This window comes from Erpetoichthys calabaricus, chromosome 8 (genome assembly GCF_900747795.2).
Source record: "Erpetoichthys calabaricus chromosome 8, fErpCal1.3, whole genome shotgun sequence".
NCBI classification, from domain to species: Eukaryota; Metazoa; Chordata; class Cladistia; order Polypteriformes; family Polypteridae; genus Erpetoichthys; species Erpetoichthys calabaricus.
The window spans coordinates 186,506,900-186,528,081 of NC_041401.2; the positions used below are offsets into that span (position 1 = coordinate 186,506,900).

The 21,182-nt window shown below is 42.6% G+C and overlaps 1 long non-coding RNA gene across 1 annotated transcript; it reads left to right on the top strand.

The window, feature by feature from the left end:
- Positions 1-2,603: 2,603 nt before the first annotated feature.
- Positions 2,604-3,344, top strand: LOC127528940 (uncharacterized). Its single transcript, XR_007935617.1, has 3 exons — positions 2,604-2,710; positions 3,204-3,221; positions 3,305-3,344. It is a non-coding gene; the product is annotated as an uncharacterized LOC127528940 (long non-coding RNA).
- Positions 3,345-21,182: the final 17,838 nt, after the last annotated feature.

Here is a 21,182-nt window from a genome sequence, read left to right on the forward strand (position 1 = left end):
ATAGATAGATAGATAGATAGATAGATAGATAGATAGATAGATAGATAGATAGATAGATAGATAGATAGATAGATAGATAGATAGATAGATACTTTATTAATCCCAAGGGGAAATTCCCATACTCCAGCAGCAGCATACTGATAAAGACAATATTAAATTAAAGAGTGATAACAATGCAGGTATAACAGACAATAACTTTGTATAATGTTAACTTTACCCACCCCCGGGTGTTATTGAAGAGTCGCATAGTGTGGCGGAGGAATGATCTCCTCAGTCTGTCAGTGGAGCAAGACGGTGACAGCAGTCAGTCGCTGAAGCTGCTCCTCTGTCTGGAGATGATCCTGTTCAGTGGATGCAGTGGATTCTCCATTATTGACAGGAGTCTGCTCAGCGCCCGTCGCTCTGCCACAGATATCAAACTGTCCAGCTCCGTGCCTACAATAGAGTCTGCCTTCCTCACCAATATGTCCAGGCGTGAGGCGTCCTTCTTCTTTATGTTGCCTCCCCAGCACACCACTGCATAGAAGAGGGCGCTCGCTACAACCGTCTGATAGAACATCTGCAGCATCTTATTGCAGATGTTGAAGGACGCCAGCCTTCTAAGGAAGTATAACCGGCTCTGTCCTCTCTTGCACAGAGCATCAGTATTGGCAGTCCAGTCTAATTTATCATCCAGCTGCACTCCCAGGTATTTATAGGTCTGCACCATCTGCACACAGTCACCTCTGATAATCATGGGGTCCATGAAGGGCCTGGTCCTCCTAAAATCCCCCACCAGCTCCTTGGTTTTGCTTGTGTTCAGTTGTAGGTAGTTTGAGTCGCACCATTTAACAAAGTCCTTGATTAGGTTCCTATACTCCTCCTCCTGCCCACTCCTGATGCAGCCCATGATGGCAGTGTTGTCAGCGAACTTTTGCACGTGGCAGGACTCTGAGTTGTATTGGAAGTCCGATGTATATAGGCTGAACAGGATCATGCCATTCCAAACAAGGAAACGAAGATCCAAAGTCATGCTGACTCTGACACATAGAAATAGTACAATCCCCATTTTGCAGTTGTCCTTAACTTGTCTTGTCTTAAAATGCTTGACTAGAAGTTCAAAATGATGAGCCCCTGTGGGCTAAATCTGGCTTTGTGTTAGCTGTACATGTGAGAAGAAAATAAAAACAGATTTAAAATATTTGCACAGAGCACCGTGACATATTAAACTTATATTCTGATTGCAATCGCCACCACAGAAAACTGGAAAAAGAACAGCGGACAATAAAATTCAGTTTGATCTTGAACATCACAGACAAGAAGCAGGTTTGCTTACCGAATGCCTCAGACTTTGAAAATGCCACATAACTCAATAGCTGTGATTTCATGGCCTCCCGATATCTTGCACTGTATTTTTATCGCACAGTTTACTACTAGCTCACAGAGTAAGGGTCTTTCTACATATTTTTTCTTTCCCCACTTTAAAAAAGCGAACTTCTAGCAATTTGTGTTTTACCAATTTGCTTTAAAGCAGCACCTGTGAAGTGGTATGTGTGATAAAATATTTATTATGTTAGTTTAAGGTAATTTAAATGCAAAGCTTGAAGTGCTTCACTCTTGCAGGCGGGGACAGCTGCCAGCTGTCAGCTTTTATTAAGTCTTTTGCATGCTTTAGGAGCAGCCTGTAAGAAATCATTATATTCAAGAGGTTACGGTAAAGATTAAGGAGCTGCATAATATAAAATCATGGGAGGTCAGATTCCTATTGGCAAGGTTTATTTGGCAGTGGCGAAGCCCCCCACTTATCAAACAGCTTATTATTATCTCTTAGCCCAAGTCATGTGCCAGTTTTGCCCAGCAGTGTGTAGGAGGATCAAAAATAGAATCCATTTCACTTTTTGTGAGATAAGTGGAGATGATTATTTATTTATTACGGGTCATCAATGCTTCTGATGAAGAGGATAATAGGCAGCCTTTTTCACATACTTGTTGAGAGTAGCCCTCCATCCAGCCATCCATTCCATTTTCATAACCTGCTTTTTCTTTTGAGATCTGGAGCCCCTTACAGTCTTATTGGAAACCAAAAGCAGCAGCGAGCCCATAAAGGGGTACACACATCAAGACGTCCACACTCAGCCACGTCAGGGCCCATATTTATCAAGTGTCTCCTAGGAAAAGCACGAAAAGTCGGAATAGGATAAGAATTTGTCCTATTTATGATGTGTCCTACTCTTCCTTAGGTGGAGTGGTGCTCTAAGGATAAGGATCTGTGCTGGTGTAGCCGACTTTAATCTGCCTTTCTCTGCATCGTGTAAATGACCCTCAAGTCAGAGACATGTAGGGTCATAACAGAAGCTTTTACTTTCCTCTCCAAGAAACTTCCCAAAACAAAAGGAAAAAAAAGGAATGGGGCGTCACGTAAGCGGCTTCTCCCCTGTGCCCCCATAGCATCCACCGTGCTTCTACCCTTTTATGGACACAATAAACACATTGCATATAATACGGTGGCCCCAAAGGGCAAGTGACAAAAAATGTAAAGGTGTGACATGCACAATTAAACAAGGTGACGCACACATTCAAAAGGGTTGATGCGCAGAATTAAATGTGGTGCCGCACAATTAAAAAAGGTGACACGCGCAATTAAACAAGGTGACACGCACACTTAAGGTGACGCACACACTCAAAAGGGGTGACGCGCAGAATTAAATGTGGTGCCACACAATTAAAAAAGGTGACGTGCACAATTAAACAAGGTGACGTGCACACTTAAGGTGATGTGCACATTCAAAAGGGGTGATGCGTAGAATTTAATGTGGTGCCGCACAATTAAAAAAGGTGACGCTCACAATTAAACAAGGTGACACGCACACTTAAGGTGACGCACACACTCAAAAGGGGTGACGCGCAGAACTAAATGTGGTGCCACACAATTAAAAAAGGTGACGTGCACAATTAAACAAGGTGACGTGCATACTTAAGGTGATGTGCACATTCAAAAGGGGTGATGCGTAGAATTTAATGTGGTGCCGCACAATTAAAAAAGTGACACGCACAATTAAAGTGACGTACACACTTAAGGTGACGTGCACATTCAAAAGAGGTGACACGCAGAATTAAATTTGGTGCCGCACAATTAAAAAAGGTGACGCACACACTTAAGGTGACGCACACACTTAAAAGGGGTGATGCGCAGAATTAAATGTGGTGCCACACAATTAAAAAAGGTGACACGCACAATTAAAGTGACGTACACACTTAAGGTGACGCACACATTCAAAAGGGGTGACACGCAGAATTAAATGTGGTGCCGCAAAATTAAAAAAAGTGACGCACACAATTAAACAAAGTGACGCACACACTTAAGGTGACACGCACATTCAAAAGAGGTGACGAGTAGAATTAAATTTGGTGCCGCACAATTAAAAAAGGTGATGCGCACACTTAAGGTGACGCACACATTCAAAAGGGGTGACGCGCAGAATTAAATGTGGTGACGAGTAGAATTAAATTTGGTGCCGCACAATTACAAAAGGTGACGTACACAATTAAACAAAGTGATGCACACACTTAAGGTGATGTGCACATTCAAAAGAGGTGACGCGCAGAATTAAATTTAGTGCCGCACAATTAAAAAAGGTGATGCACACAATTAAATAAGGTGACGCACGCATTTAAGGTGACGCACACATTCAAAGGGCGTAATGTGCAGAATTAAATATGGTGAGCACAATTAAAAAAGGTGACGCGCACATTCAGACAAGGTGACACGTGAAATTAACAATGATGAGGCAAAGACATCGTAAAGGTTTGAGGCAGCCACCTGTAAATTGTTCCACAGCTGCAAAATATTTTTAAATATGAACAGAGGTGTTCTCTGATCTGAGTCCAAAACAGAACTGATTGCATGGAGGCAAGATGGTGAGTTTAAAGGCCAGTACAGGAAGTGGCATCATCATTGGGCCTGGAACTGGAAGTGATGTCATCAGGAACTGGAAGTGACATTGTCATTGGGGGCAGAAACAGATAGTGGTGTCGTCAGGACCAGAAGTGACATCATCATTGGCACCAGAACCGGAAGTGATGTCATCCTGGGAGTGCCTGGAAGTGACATCATCAAAGGTGCCGGCAATGGAAGTGATGGCAAGGAATGGTCTGCAAGGAACTGAGAGAGACTGTCAGCGCCCCTCGCCTCCCCTTGGTCTGTCGTGGAATTACAATTACTCAGGCCCTTTAGCCACCTCCTACTCGCACGTGTGTGACAGTGTCCTTTGTGAATCATTTGTCATCTGTGTAAAGCTGGAGCTTCCTAACCACAGAGGCTTAAATATTTGAGCAAACCCTAACAATAGAGTGTTTCTTCTTCACTTAAATATCTGCACAAAATGGTTTATTTTGCTTTTCTAAATGTATAAGAGTTCTCATTAAAAATGGTGGATGGATCAATATAGGGACAAATCTTTTGTCATGCAGAAAATAACGATGACATTCAGGAGGATTGAATACTTTTGCACGGCACTATATTGTTCTACCTGATTGACATTTCGAGTTGCAGAATTCTTTGCTATCGATTATGACTGTGAGTTTGCTTAGCATTTTGGTTTTGGTTTCTGATTCTACTTTCTCCCGGTGCTGACTTTCACTTTTACTGCCGATCCATCTCCCGATCCATTTTTGCCGGCACCTTTTTTGTAGCAGGGAGGTGTGGATTTTTAAAAAGCAAGTGGGCTTCCCAGCTGAACTGTTAGCTTTAATTTCCATCCATCCATCCATTTTCCAACCAGCTGAATCCGAACACAGGGTCACGGGGGGTCTGCTGGAGCCAATCCCAGCCAACACAGGGCACAAGGCAGGGAACCAATCCCGGGCAGGGTGCCAACCCACCGCAGGACACACACAAACACACCCACACACCAAGCACACACTAGGGCCAATTTAGAACCACCAATCCACTTAACCTGCACGTCTTTGGACTGTGGGAGGAAACCCACGCAGACACGGGGAGAACATGCAAACTCCACGCAGGGTGGACCCGGGAAGCGAACCCAGGTCTCCTAACTGCGAGGCAGCAGCACTACCACTGCGCCACCGTGCCGCCCTAGCTTTAATTTGACATTTAAAATTTTTTTTTTTTCTTTTCTCTGCCTTTTTCTCCTCTGTGGCAGAACAAATGGGCAGCAATGGGAACAACGCCAGGACCAACCCTGGATGGGATGCCAGCTCATTTACAAGCCACCCTTACACTGCATCTCACCAGGCCAATTTAGAGGTGTCCATTGAAGGCTAGCTATGAAATTAAAAGTGATGATTTCTTTGCTTCTTTCTTATAAAAATAAAAATTCAGTAGCTTTATTTATTAGGCAAGATTTTAGAGCGCCCGAAATAATTGTTCTTATTAGTTTTACTTGACAATATCTATATATTTTGCAATTTCTGCCGAGGGCAACAGAAGTAATAAGGGTGGTTGTTTTTCTGGTACCGTAAATGCAATTTATCTGACTGAATGCCATATTAAGCAGCACTACAAGGTCTGCATTTTTTTTTCCCTCATTTGATTTTTTTTTGCAGAGTTTCGTCTAATTCATTTATTCAAGCAATGCATGCTGAATCTGTAATGAGTAAACAGGAGAATCCCATCTTTACTGCACCTTTGTGGATTCTTTAACAAAATTCCCATTTCAAACGAGTGCAGTGTTGTCTGCTGTTACCCGTAGCGCAGAACGAATCAGCCACAATCCATTCTCTTCTTACATTTGTCTACCGAAAAGAAGTGTTGATGAATCCAGTAGGGGGCGCTTACCCAGTGGTCTGTGTGTAGATCCCAGTGGCCCAGTGCAGTGACTGGAGCACCACTGTGCTTCAGATGAGATGTTAAAAATGAGGTCCTCACTCTCTGGCGTCATTAAATATTGACCATGGGAAAGGTTGCTGGATATCATGACCGGCCTGTACGCTGGTACTGTGAGTGGAGGGAGAACCTCTCAGTTTTTCCCAGTTGATTCTGGCGTCTGTCAGAGGTGTGTTCTGCTCCTACTCTGCATGGACTGGGTGTTGGTGAGGGTCGTGGGGTGCAGAGGCTGTGGGGCACCTGTTGGCGAAGAAAGATTCACTGATCTTGACGGTGGCGCAGTGGTAGTGCTGCTGCCTCGCAGTTAGGAGACCTGGGTTCACTTCCCGGGTCCTCCCTGCGTGGAGTTTGCATGTTCTCCCCGTGTCTGCGTGGGTTTCCTCCGGGCGCTCCGGTTTCCTCCCACAGTCCAAAGACATGCAGGTTAGGTGGATTGGCCCACGATTCTAAATTGGCCCTGGTGTGTGCTTGGTGTGTGGGTGTGTTTGTGTGTGTCCTGCAGTGGGTTGGCACCCTGCCCAGGATTGGTTCCTGCCTTGTGCCCTGTGTTGGCTGGGATTGGCTCCAGCAGACCCCCCGTGACCCTGTGTTCGGATTCAGCGGGTTGGAAAATGGATGGATGGATGGACTTTGCTGACGATGCTGTGATCTCCGTAGAGTCAATGGAGGCTCTGATCGGGGCGCTCGAGAGACAGAGTGAGGGGTCTGAGTGTCTGGGCTTGCGAGTGTCCTGATAAAAACTAACAGCCAGGCCTTTAATGACTTCTTGGGCACAGCCATCAGAAGTGTATCTGTCTCTGGAGAGAGTATCAAGGTTTACTTACCTCGGCAGTGACATTCATGTGTCTCTGGTGACTCTTCCTATGATGGCAGTAGATGGATTGGGAGAGCATGGGGGGTCATGAGGTCGCTGGAAAGGGGTGTGTGGCGCTCCTCTGATATCTCTGCAAAAGGACGAAGGTCCAAGTCTTTAGAGTCCTGGTGCTTCCTGTCTTGCTATATGGTTGTGAGACATGGACGCTATCCAGTGACCTGAGATGAAGACTGGACTCCTTTGGTACTGTGTCTCTCTGGAAAATCCTTGGTTTGACTCTGTGATGCTCATGGAGTCCCGAATGAGGCACATGACCTGCATTGTGAGAGTTACAGCACTACAGCCATGTGGCACGATTACCCGAGGGTGATCTGACTCACAGGACCCTCACTGTTGAGGACCTGAGTGGCTGGACCAGGCCAAGGCGACACACACGTAAAAAAAAAGATCTGTGGCAGATAGAGGGATCTACTTTATCGATGTCTTTGAGAATTTTTGAAGACCTGGATGAGGGCCACATGTCTTCTCTTCTGCTCGAGACTACACAGGTTTAATTCTCCAAGTCTGTACCTCATGATGTAAATCATTACAGTTCTTATGTACACCCTGATTTAGGGCAGCATACACTAATTCAGACTTTCTAAAGTTTACTTTCATTAGTGAATGAGCCCAGGTGCTCCCACAGATATTCAGCTGACTGATTCTGTATCTACAATTAGGCACTTGCTGAGTTCTGGCCCAGTCATTCACATTAGGCCTCAGTACACGGTAGTCAGCACTCTGTGTTGATATTTTTAGAACGTTGCATGTCTGCCAGCTTCTTGTGGTGACATGCTGTCAGAACTGGAGAACTTTCAATTTTTTGGCAAGTGTTGCTGTGCAGGAGACAAAAACTGTTTTTGTTTACCTTCAGCTGCATTCAAAACTAACAAAAATACAATTACAACATCATCTTTAAGCATAGGGTTGAATAAGATAAGAAGCTGCTTGTTGCTGCCCACGCCAAAGCGGTTCCAACTGTATCAAAACACTCCATAATGAAATTGTCAGTGACAGCAGAAGTGTATCCATTAAAAAAAAAAATAGATATATATATATATGTATAAACTGTACCAGCATTTACTCAAGAAAATCAGTCTTTTGAATAAGCAGGGTTATATGGCTTCAAGCTGATTGTTGTAGATAGCGATTTCATGCATAGGTCTGGGAGGAGAGGATCAGTGAAAAATACATTGACATTTTTTTATTACCGCTTTGATTTTTTCCCTTTGCTATAGTGGTTCCCAACTCCAGTTCTGTGGGGGAAGAGGGGACCCGGGTGGATGTCGGTTTTTGTTACAACCAATTTCACAATCACAAACATCGTTCATGATGGCCACTGCCATTTTCTAAGCTGTGGTCTGCCAGACTGGTGACATCAGTTCAAGAGAGGCCCACAGTACCAACAAGCTAATTAAAAGTGTAGGCTTAGCGATGGGACACACTCTGGGCCCCACCAGAAGTCGTAGCAAAGGAGAGGATAAAAACAAAACTGAGTGCCATTACGAACAATGCTGCACATCGTCACTCACTGACACAACAACACTGAGGACTTTCAGCCAGAAAATCATTCAGCAGAAGTGTGTGAAGAAACGCGATGGGGTGGGGGCTCCTTTATACCATCAGCAATACGCCTACAAAGTGCCTCACTGGGACTGAGACCGTGTCAGCCAAGTCAGAAATTTTTTTTCTTTTTATAATTTTCTTGCTATATGAAGTCATTCTGGTGTGTGTTCAGACCAAAGTGTGTGTGTAAATATTTATTTACTTTCTTACTTACCTATTTATGTATTTATTTATTTAAAGAGCTTCTGTAAAAAGCCAAATTTCCCCCTGGAGACAAATAAAGTTTGATCTATCTATCTATCTATCTATCTATCTATCTATCTATCTATCTATCTATCTATCTATCTATCTATCTATCTATCTATCTATCTATCTATCTATCTATCTAATATAACACCTTGTATTTCTATCTATCTATCTATCTATCTATCTATCTATCTATCTATCTATCTATCTATCTATCTAATATAACACCTTGTATTTCTATCTATCTATCTATCTATCTATCTATCTATCTATCTATCTATCTATCTATCTATCTATCTATCTATCTATCTATCTATCTATCTTATATAGCACCTTGTATTTCTATCTATCTATCTTATATAGCACCTTGTATTTCTATCTATCTATCTATCTATCTATCTATCTATCTATCTATCTATCTATCTATCTATCTATCTATCTATCTATCTATCTATCTATCTATCTATCTATCTATCTAATATAACACCTTGTATTTCTATCTATCTGTCTAACACCTTGTATTTCTATCTATCTATCTAATTGGTATTTTTATATCTATGCTATCCTGCCTACTACATTAAAATTATCTATCTATCTATCTATCTATCTATCTATCTATCTATCTATCTATCTATCTATCTATCTATCTATCTATCTATCTATCTATCTATCTATCTATCTAATATAACACCTTGTATTTCTATCTATCTATCTATCTATCTATCTATCTATCTATCTATCTATCTATCTATCTATCTATCTATCTATCTATCTATCTATCTATCTATCTATCTATCTATCTATCTAATATAACACCTTGTATTTCTATCTATCTATCTATCTTATATAGCACCTTGTATTTCTATCTATCTATCTATCTATCTTATATAGCACCTTGTATTTCTATCTATCTATCTATCTATCTATCTATCTATCTATCTATCTATCTATCTATCTATCTATCTATCTATCTATCTATCTATCTATCTATCTATCTATCTATCTATCTATCTATCTATCTAATATAACACCTTGTATTTCTATCTATCTATCTTATATAGCACCTTGTATTTCTATCTATCTATCTATCTATCTATCTATCTATCTATCTATCTATCTATCTATCATATAGCACCTTTCATATCTATCTATCTATCTATCTATCTATCTATCTATCTATCTATCTATCTATCTATCTATCTATCTATCTATCTATCTAATATAACACCTTGTATTTCTATCTATCTATCTAATTGGTATTTTTATATCTATGCTATCCTGCCTACTACATTAAAATTATCTATCTATCTATCTATTGTCACACAAATGCATTTAGGAGACAGCTAAAGGGCCTGGGGAACTGTAATACTACACCAGACCAGGGGGTGGCAGAGTGTGCTGACTGTCTCTCTCAGTTTCTTGCAGACCATTCCCGGGAAATCTCACCAGGTTCCGGCACCACTGATGATATCACTTCCGGCTACGGTGCCTCTGACAACGTCACTTCCGGTTCCGGCACATCTGATGATGTCACTTCCGGTTCCAGACTAGATGACATCATTTTCTTCCCCAGCCCTTAAAACCGCCATCTTACCTCCAAATAGTCAGTTCTGTTTTGGACTCTGTTCTATGCACATCGTGCTTCAAAAACTTAATTTTGCAGCCGGGAAAACAATATACAGGTGGCTGCCCAAACCTTTATGATGTCTGAAGCGTCATTCTTATCACACTATCTATCTATCTAAAAAGGGCTGCTGTTTTTGATTATTTAGGGCAAAAAGGACTTCACATAGCACTACTTCAGGAAACGCACACTGATATGAGGAATCAGCCGGACTGGCTACGTGAATTGGGGGTCAGGCTGTGCTTTGTCACGGATCCCATGTCAGTGCTGGGGTTGCCGTACTGCTTTCCAAAATTGTTAATTTACAGATCACTAGTATTAATGAGGTGGTGGCGGGGCGCCTGCTGGTGGTGTAGATTAAAGATGGCGATCAGGACCTCGTGTTAATTAATTCCTATGCACCAACAAATGGTCAAGAGGGGATTTGTTTCTTTGATTCATTTAGAAAGGTGGTGGAATCTTTTATTAATGGAGAAATTCTTCTACTAGGAGGTGATTTTAATTGTACAGATAATTCTCAACTGGATCGAAATGGTGCTGAGCCACATCCAGCTTCTGTCAGGGTATTAGATACTTTATTACAGCAGTCAGATCTGGTGGATGTATGGCGGAATAAATTTCCTACAGATAGACAATTCATTTGGGTAAAAGGAGGTGGGGGGGTGGCCGCATTTCAATGGCACAGTTAGACCGGTTTTACTGTTCAAGGCATCATTTAAATACAGTCACTACTACTTATATCTGTCCTTTCAGTTTTTCTGATCTCTCTCTGGTAGCATTAAAGCTCACCTTTTCTAAAAAACTTTTCTGTACGTCTTTCTGGCAATTCAATGTTTCCCTGTTGGATGATTCAAGCTTCCTTCAGTGCTTTGAATTTTTCTGGCAGCAATGGACCCTAACTAAATCCAAATTCACTTCCCTCAAACAATGGTGGGATGTCTCGAAAATACAGATTAAAGCTTTCTGCCAACAATACACCCAGTAAGTTGCGAAAAGGAGTGTGGATCATATGAAAAGCCAGGAGGACATCCCTGAACTTCTCTTGAACAATTTTGATAAGGACACCTTTGAGATTTTAATGGCTAAAAAGCATTCACTGTCTCAGCTTCTGGAGTTGCATGCTCAGGGGGCTTTAGTGAGGGCTCGATTCCAGAATCTGAATCACCTGGACGCACCCACAAGGTTTTTTTTTAGTCTTGAAAAGAAGGAAGCACAGAGCAAGACAATCCATATGCTCCGTGATACCGACAGCCAAGATTTCTTCACTACAGGGGAGATGAGAGACTTTGCTGTCTCTTTTTACAAGAATTTATTCAAGGATGAAAGCATTGATGAGGCTGCAAAATCTGAGTTTTTAGAAGGTATGCTGACAATTTCAGAAAAGTTAAAACTACATCTGGACACCGAGATTAATCTGCAGGAACTCTCTGACTTACTGTTGGAAAGACTCAGGGGATTGACGGGATTCCAACAGAATTTTATAAGCAGTTCTGGCATCTGCTGGGTCCAGAGATGCTTACAGTTTTTCTGGAGATTATAAAGGTTGGTGAATTACCACTGAGCTGCATGAGAGCAGTCATCGTTCTGTTACCAAAAAAAGGTGACTTGTGTCAAATCAAAAACTGGCGTCCTGTGAGCCTATTGTGCACAGATTACAAGATCTTTTCGAGGGCCTTGGCCAACCGCCTGAGGAATGTGATGGACTCCTTAATTCACCCGTGTCAATCATACTGTGTGCCTGACTGGTCAATTCATGATAATATATTTGTATTGCGGGATGTTATCTCTTAGCCTGTAATCTGTGCGGGGTTGATTTGGGGATTCTGTCCCTAGACCAGGAAAAGGCTTTCGATCGAATAGATCACCAATATTTGTTTAATACTATGAAAAGCTTTGGATTTGAGGAAAATTTTATAAATATGATCAGGCTCTTATATACTAATATTTTTGGTGTCTTAAAAGTCAATGGCTCTTTGAGCGTCCCGTTCTCAGTAAAGAGAGGAATTCGACAGGGCTGTGCCTTATCTGGAATGCTCTATGCTTTGTCAATCGAACTGTTTTTACGTCAGATACGTCACAGACTACAAGGTGTGGATTTTCCTATGTGCCCAAATGTTACTTTTAAATGTTTGGCCTATGCTGACAATGTTGTCGAATAAGAAAAGAACAGCCGACTTGCAATGGAGAATTCTGCATGGGATTGTTGCTACCAATTCTTTTTTAAAAATAATTTAACAATATCATGTTTATTTATGGAACAAAATATAACAAGGAAAATCGGCAGATAGTTCAGTTATTAAACTATTTATCGGGTGAAGCAAAATTAGCAATTTTAAAGAGTTGAAATGATAAACAATGTGGGACATTCACTAGGTCCCCCCCGTGTGGTTCTGGGATTTTTGCTCACCGTTCTTGTGATCATTTTGACCCCACGGGGTGAGATCTTGCGTGGAGCCCCAGATTGAGGGAGATTATCAGTGGTCTTGTATGTCTTCCATTTTCTAATAATTGCTCCCACAGTTGATTTCTTCACACCAAGCTGCTTACCTATAGCAGATTCAGTCTTCCCAGCCTGGTGCAGGTCTACAATTTTGTTTCTGGTGTCCTTTGACAGCTCTTTGGTCTTGGCCATAGTGGAGTTTGGAGTGTGACTGTTTGAGGTTGTGGACAGGTGTCTTTTATATTGATAACGAGTTCAAACAGGTTCCATTAATACAGGTAACGAGTGGAGGACAGAGAAGCCTCTTACAGAAGAAGTTACAGGTCTGTGAGAGCCAGAAATCTTGCTTATTTGTCCATCCATCCATCCATCCATTGTCTCCCGCTTATCCGAGGTCGGGTCGCGGGGGCAGCAGCTTGAGCAGAGATGCCCAGACTTCCCTCTCCCCGGCTACTTCTTCTAGCTCTTCCGGGAGAATCCCAAGGCGTTCCCAGGCCAGTCGAGAGACATAGTCCCTCCAGCGTGTCCTGGGTCTTCCCCGGGCCTCCTCCCGGTTGGACGTGCCTGGAACACCTCACCAGGGAGGCGTCCAGGAGGCATCCTGATCAGATGCCCGAGCCACCTCATCTGACTCCTCTCGATGCGGAGGAGCAGCGGCTCTACTCTGAGCCCCTCCCGGATGACTGAGCTTCTCACCCTATCTTTAAGGGAAAGCCCAGACACCCTGCGGAGGAAACTCATTTCAGCCGCTTGTATTCGCGATCTCGTTCTTTCGGTCACTACAAATAGCTCATGACCATAGGTGAGGGTAGGAACATAGATCGACTGGTAAATTGAGAGCTTCGCCTTGCGGCTCAGCTCCTTTTTTACCACGACAGACCGATGCAACGCCCGCATTACTGCGGATGCCGCACCGATCCGCCTGTCGATCTCATGCTCCATTCTTCCCTCACTCGTGAACAAGACCCCGAGATACTTGAACTCCTCCACTTGGGGCAGGATCTCGCTACCAACCCTGAGAGGGCACTCCACCCTTTTCCGGTTGAGGACCATGGTCTCGGATTTGGAGGTGCTGATTCTCATCCCAGCCGCTTCACACTCGGCTGCGAACCGATCCAGAGAGAGCTGAAGATCATGGCCTGATGAAGCAAACAGGACAACATCATCTGCAAAAAGCAGTGACCCAATCCTGAGCCCACCAAACCGGACCCCCTCAACACCCTGGCTGCGCTAGAATACTTATTTTCCACCATAATTTACAAACAAATTCTTTAAAATTCAGACAATGTGATTTTCTGGATTTTTTTTTCTCATTTTGTCTCTCATAGTTGAGGTATACCTATGATGAAAATTACAGGCCTCTCTCATCTTTTTAAGTGGGAGAACTTGCACAATTGGTGGCTGACTAAATACTTTTTTGCCCCAATGTATATGAGATCTAATATAGTCATCCATCCATCCATTACCCAACCCACTATTTCCTAACACAGGGTCACGGGGGTCTGCTGAAGCCAATCCCAGCCAACACAGGGCGCAAGGCAATAACAAACCCCGGGCAGGGTGCCAGCCCACCACAGGGTCTAATATTTTCAGTATATAAGAAATGTTAACATCAGAAGATAGAAGAAATACAAAAGTATATAGCTTGAATAAAGGATGATGATTACAAAAATGTAATAATTAGCCTTTAGCATCTGTGGGTCACCTGAATGCTTCCAGCATGCCACGATAAAAGAGGGGAGTCATAGCTAGAAGCGGCCCTCCCTCTCCCACTACATTTGTTTTAATGACAACAAAGGCAACTCCCACACAAGCGTGTTGTGAAAGTGAGAGCTCGGCTGCATTATGTGATCACTTAATTCTGTTTCTTTATTTATATTCAACAAAGGTTTCAGCTTAATGAGTCTTCACCAAGTGTAGTTGAACATGCAGACAAGAGAGAATTAAAATGCTTTGTTATCTGACAGCAGAAGGTTTCAGCTTCATTTTCCAGTTCTCCACACACAATCTGCCTTGTCAGACAGATCTTTTAGCAGCTCGCAGTAAACCTTAATTTTTCACTTGACGAAACAGGAATATTCCCAATTGATTATGCGGTACGTTTAAATCATTAAGATTTTCACAAATCCATTTCTAAATCCACTCCGTCCAGATCTGTTGGCAGCATTGGGCACAAGGCAGAAACCATCCCTAAAGGGGATGCCAGTCTATCACATAAAGACATCTGTACTTGCCAATTAAAGCAATACCCTATTTAAAAATTATACTTTAGTTTTATTATACTTTCTGTTTGTATATGTTACTTATTGTACCCCGTGTAGTTTGTAGTGGCGGCTGAAAAAAAAAAATTTATATCTCAATGTTTTCGTGCAGAAAGGAGATGGCAGAGTTTTTCATATAACAGGCGTCGTCACACACAGACAACTTCAGGGCTTGCCAACTTGTAATTCCACCCCGAGCCAAGAGGTGGCACTGTCTTGTAATGATTCTCCTCTCCTTCAATCTGCAGATTCAGAAACCAACATCTCGATGGCACATGACATCACTTCTGGAGTCGCCCCTTTGGCCTCACTGACTGCATAACTGGCACTGCCGCCATCTTTCTCCACTCTTTTATCATAGGCTCGCATCTGTAAAAATGTTTTACTCACCCCATGTTCACTGTTTTGTTTTGCAATAAACTGTGTTTGCCTGTGGGTGCCCTGAGGCTGATTCCAGGGCTGCAGGGGTTAAATTGTGAGGAAAGATTAAAAGATCTGAGCCTTTACAGTTTAAGGAAAAAGAGATTAAGAGGTGACATGATTGAAGAGTTGAAAATTATGAAGGGAATTAGCCCAGTGGATCGAGACGGTTATTTTAAAATGAGTTCATCAAGAGCATGGGGATACTGTTGGAAACTTGTTAAGGGGAAATTTCGCACAAACATTAGGAAGTTTTTCTTTACACAACAAACGATAGACACTTGGAATAAGTGACCAAGTAGTGAGGTGGACAGTAAGACTGTGGGGACTTTCAAAACTCAACTTGATGTTTTTTTTTTGAAGAATTAAGTGGATAGGACTGGCGAGCTTTGTTGGGCTGAATGGCCTGTTCTCTTCTAGAGTGTTCTAATGTTCTAATGCCCCAAAATTTACCTTTGTTTTCCGTTTTATTTACAGCATCTATGGTGACCAATGCAGGACCATGGCAAACACTATCAAAATCTCACATTCCTCGTGCTGCCTAATCCATATGTCAAGTCGCCCAGTCTAACATCCCAAACACTGTGTGGCAGATGCCTCCATGCTGGAAGGACTTGGGGAGGAAAGAAGACAGGAAACAAACCCCGGGCAGGGCACCAGCCCACTGCAGGATATACACACCCACACATCAAGCACAGACTAGGGACAATTTAGCATCGCCAATGCATCTAACCTGCATGTTTTTGGACTGTGGGAGGAAACCGGAGCACCCAGAGGAAACCCACTCAGACACGGGGAGAACATGCAAACTCCACACAGGGAGGACCTGGGAAGCAAACTCAGGCCTCCTTCGCTACCCACTGCGCCACCGTGCCACCCATGATATCAACCACAAAATAATGTACTGAGGGACACATAAAGCTAAAAATTAACCGTTAAAGAAGAGCGACTGAAAACATTAACAGGAAAAGAATCTTCCTCATCCATGTGCACATCTGAGATGCTTCAAGAAGGAGAAGGTCAATTTAGCCGTGCAGTTTCACAGACTGACGCTGACTGGTACTGCAGCTGTGGATGTGAATATAAATGAAATAACAGGAGTTGGGTCTACAATTCCAAGACTTGTTCACATCCGAGTGGGTTTCGTTTTCGTTCCTGGATGTGCTTTATCTTCTTATATAATACGCTACCATGGCTGTCCGTTTGTCTGTCCAGGATTTTAAATCACCTTTAGCTCGCACACCGTTTGAACTATTGACCTGAAATTTGGTACACATATACTATGTGACGTCTACTGTCCACTTTTGGGGTGATGATTGACCTCCAAGGTTATTCCTCTTTTGATTTGATTGTAGAATCAACTCTCGGCAGCGGCCAGCAGGGCAGCCATGTGGCGCATGTGTATGGGCGCCGTTCCCATCCCTACCACCTTCGCCATCACTTCCTCTACCTCTTTATATCTTAAATCATTCTTGAGGCAGATTGAAGACTTACGTACAAGCTTAAGTGAAAAATTGTGGAAGACGTACTAAGTAATTGCAACACAAACACTGACTTCATCAGTTTTAATGTGAAAAGATGCCGACGGAAGAAGAGAAGAAGCGGGACGTTAGGGTGAAGAAAAGAAGAGCAGCTCAGGAAGCGACATGGGCATCAACCTCTGAGCACACGAATGGTAAACGTACAGAGAAAGAGGATGAAAACTAGGAAAGTTCAAGTCAAGTGGATTCACTGCACATTATCATGCAGTGCGCCGTTACTGGTTTAATAATATTTTAGTGAAAGTACATGCGTTTGGGACGTTGTGAGCATATAAATGGATGTCTTGACTCGTGGATTATGTGACCTGAGTAACATGAGATTATTTTTTTTTTTCCATGGATGGTTTTGTTATTGTTTGCTGTTGTCCTCCGTTGGTCACAATACACCCATATTCTAATAGAAACATTTTTACATTATGTCTGTTCTGCAAGAAAGCAAGAGATTAAAATGTCTCCATATCTCCGTAGGTTTGCTGGTTCAGTTGTTTAAGGTCTCTCAAGCAGGCCAGATATGAGTGAAAGTTGGTGTCTGATTGACTGTGACTATTGATCAGAGACCAGTCACGAGCCAGCCATGCATAGAATGCCTGTCCATTGCAGAGCAAACTCACTCAATCACTCATTCTCACCGAATCCATTTATAATTTTAGGCACGTAACCCACACAATACCTGGAATGTGTACGGAGAACTAAAGTACACAGAGCAAAACTCAAGCAGACAAGGAGAGAAGGTTCAAATTTCAGTGATCTGGCTGGGATCAGAAACTGGGACCAACCTGCCACCATGCCACCCAGTTGCTGTCTATATCTTGTAACTGGGGGTTGGGGGGGGGGCACTCCTGAGCCCCATACGGCATGTAGAATAAAGGGGGGGGGGGGCGGTAGGAGCCTGTGCTGATACAGTGCATTGCAGCACCCACCACATGACAAACCACCTCAGGATCCCAGATTAGGACCTATCTATCTATCTGTCTATCTATCTATCTATCTATCTATCTATCTATCTATCTATCTATCTATCTATCTATCTATCTATCTATCTATCTATCTATCTATCTATTATATAGTGCCTTTCATATCTATCTATCTATCTATCTATCTATCTATCTATCTATCTATCTATCTATCTATCTATCTATCTATCTATCATATAGTGCCTTTCATATCTATCTATCTATCTATCTATCTATCTATCTATCTATCTATCTATCTATCTATCTATCTATCTATCTATCTATCTATCATATAGTGCCTTTCATATCTATCTATCTATCTATCTATCTATCTATCTATCTATCTATCTATCTATCTATCTATCTATCATATAGTGCCTTTCATATCTATCTATCTATCTATCTATCTATCTATCTATCTATCTATCTATCTATCTATCTATCTATCTATCTATCTATCTATTATATAGTGCCTTTCATATCTATCTATCTATCTATCTATCTATCTATCTATCTATCTATCTATCTATCTATCTATCTATCTATCTATCTATCTATCTATCTATTATATAGTGCCTTTCATATCTATCTATCTATCTATTATATAGTGCCCTTCATATCTATCTCTTCCTTCCCAGCTGTAACAGCCTGGCCAACATTCCCCACAAGTTGAAGGCCTGTAATCTTGGGAATTCTTGGGGCCGAAGCACCAGTCACGGCACTTCCTTGAGTGGTCTTCTGAGGTGAGACCATACTACACAAGGAGTAATCTGTGACCACCTGCTCATCCAGCTCATTGAAGGCCTTCTGGACCTCATTGGTAAAAGGAGGTCAGTTCTTGTCAAGTGGTGGCCTTTCAAACATCAATAAAAAGGCCTCATCCTTTGCTTGGCCTCAGTAGCATCGATAGCCGAGAAGGTCTGTGAGCCGTACTGGCATGGAGTGTTTCTTCACTGCTACATCAAGCCTCGACTTGGATAAAGTTGGTTTGTACTTGTACTTAGAGTTGCACACCTGTTTGCTCAACTGCTGGCCAACAGTAGATAGGTTAAGTTGTGTTGGCAGCTCCACCGCAAATCCTACCGACTATGCCATTTTGTAGTGTTGGAGTCTTCAGAGAGGTCCCCGTTTAATTAGCAATGATGGTGCAATCAAGTGGAAGAACAAGACGGACGTTAGCCTCCTAAGAACTCTTCACAATGCAGCAACAGTCCATGTTCATGTCAGGGGAAATATGAAAGTTGCTACGCCTTACACTGTGGTAGCCCATAGTAGCACAATGGGCGCATCGATCGTACAGATCAAGCAATGGGAGTTGTGAAAATGAACAGCCTTGACACACAAAAAAAAAAAAAGGTTTGGGGCAACCACTAGTATACTTAATTCCTGGCTGCAACAGGCAAATATAAAACAGAGTTGTGTACAGAGTTGAGTCCAAGACAGAACTGATTAACAGAGGGAAGATGGCGGGTTTTTAAGGTCGGTCAGGGGAAATAAAGTCATCGGGACTGTCACCGGACCTGGATCCACATGTGACGTCATCGGGACCCAGAACTGGAAGTGACGTCATCGGGACCCGGAACCAGAAGTGACATCATCGGAATCAGGAAGGATTTCCCATGTCTCCTCTGCAGAGATAAAAGAGGAAGGTTTAGTGCACAGCGCCACCTCCTGGCTTGGCATGGAATTACCCTCTTTTGGTCCTTCTAGCTGCCTCCCATGCGGACGCGTGTGACACAATCTACCCTCTCATGCTCAAGTCAGAGAAAAAATATGCGTAAAGAAACACACTGGTACTGTCCCGATTGGCTGTGTGTCGATGACTGTTACAAAACATGTCACACAAAACACGTGTAACAAATCTGCATCGGTGCCGCAGTGGTCACCCGCCAAACCTTTCCTACTCTATTCATGTTGACATTTAGGAATTTACAAGTTTCTGTTACATGTAATAACATTTTTTTTCTTGCTGAAAAAAAAATTCCACATTTTTCTGGGGATAAATATGTCACTAAGGAGGCAACTGTACCTGAATGGCATCTCGAACAAGAGCACCTGAGCTTTTTAACTTTTAGCTAAAACTAATAATCGGGTCAGGAGCCACAGCAGAATAAGTGCAAATGACTGAAATGAGGACAACGATCCTCATCAATCCCAAGTATCATCTCATTTGAAGTGGCATCTCCATTTTCCTCGTTGCTCAGTTTATGATTTAAACACATCTTAATAGAGACCCTGGACAGTTTTTAAAAAGAATTTTGTGATTTTTTTTGTTATTTACATAATTACTTTAATAATTGCAGTCGCTTTTAGATTAATGACACTTTGTTAAAATCTGAGCTTTTCTTTCATTCGGGAGAGTACGACCATAACAGTGGTGTCATTTATTATTATTCATTTAAATAAAATTCAATGTTAGATATGTAGAGCTCTTTTTAGAAGCCAGTGCCATGTATTTTAATGGCACACTGGTAGGCGCTGCCTGCAACAACAGCATGGGTTTAAATCTCAGCCCGCTCCCATAATGTCACATTGGCATACTGATTGGGGTTGCCATCTCACGTCTCCAGCATCCTGGACCTCCAGTTTCAAGTCCCCAATGAAAGGACATATCAGCAGACTGGCAACAGCAGTCACCTCACAGCTCCAGGAGACCAGGCAGAGGTCTTCACAGTGCCGGGGTTTTCAGTCGCGCTCTCACCATAGTTTCACCCACGCCCAGCAAAACACCTACTTTATCCCGCACCCACAGAAGGTTCCATGGCTAGAACTGGCACTTGAACTGGGCACTTACATAGCCTAAGTGGATCCTTAAAGGAGCAGATTCATTAAACACATGATTAGATGTGACTATCCACTGTGCAAACACTTTTACAAGAGATGATCTTGATGTTAATGATAAAAAAAAAAAGCTGGTTGGCACAGACGAGTTTTACTAGAGGGCGTCCTCCTTCTCCGACATTTTGTCGATTAAGCCATTACGTCTCTGGAGGTTTCGATGACGACTTCTGGTGTCCCAGAATTGCGCCCATCAGTGTCCGTCTAATATCACCACTTCGGTGCCCAGCTGGGGTCATGCCTCTTCACCCAAAGCCACCGGCTGCTCTGTTCTGCTGCATCTGAGGCAGTTTGTTTTTCTAGAACTGGTTTCGGTTCATCACACAGGGTGTTTGGTGAAAGGACGGTCCCTCAGTGTGTGACACCAACTGTCAAATATGGAGGAGGAAGTGAGTGTGAGTGTCTGGGGGTTCTTTTGCTGGTGGCAGACTTGGTGACTTTGTCACACTGAGATCTTTACTCTGACTTGGCCACTCCAGGACATTAATATTACCGTTTTGAAGCCATTCCACTGTAGTTTCATATTTATGCTTCTTGTTGTTGTCTTGCTGGATAATCAAATCTTCTCCCAGTCCATCACAGGGTGAACACAAACAATCACACACATCAGGCGCCA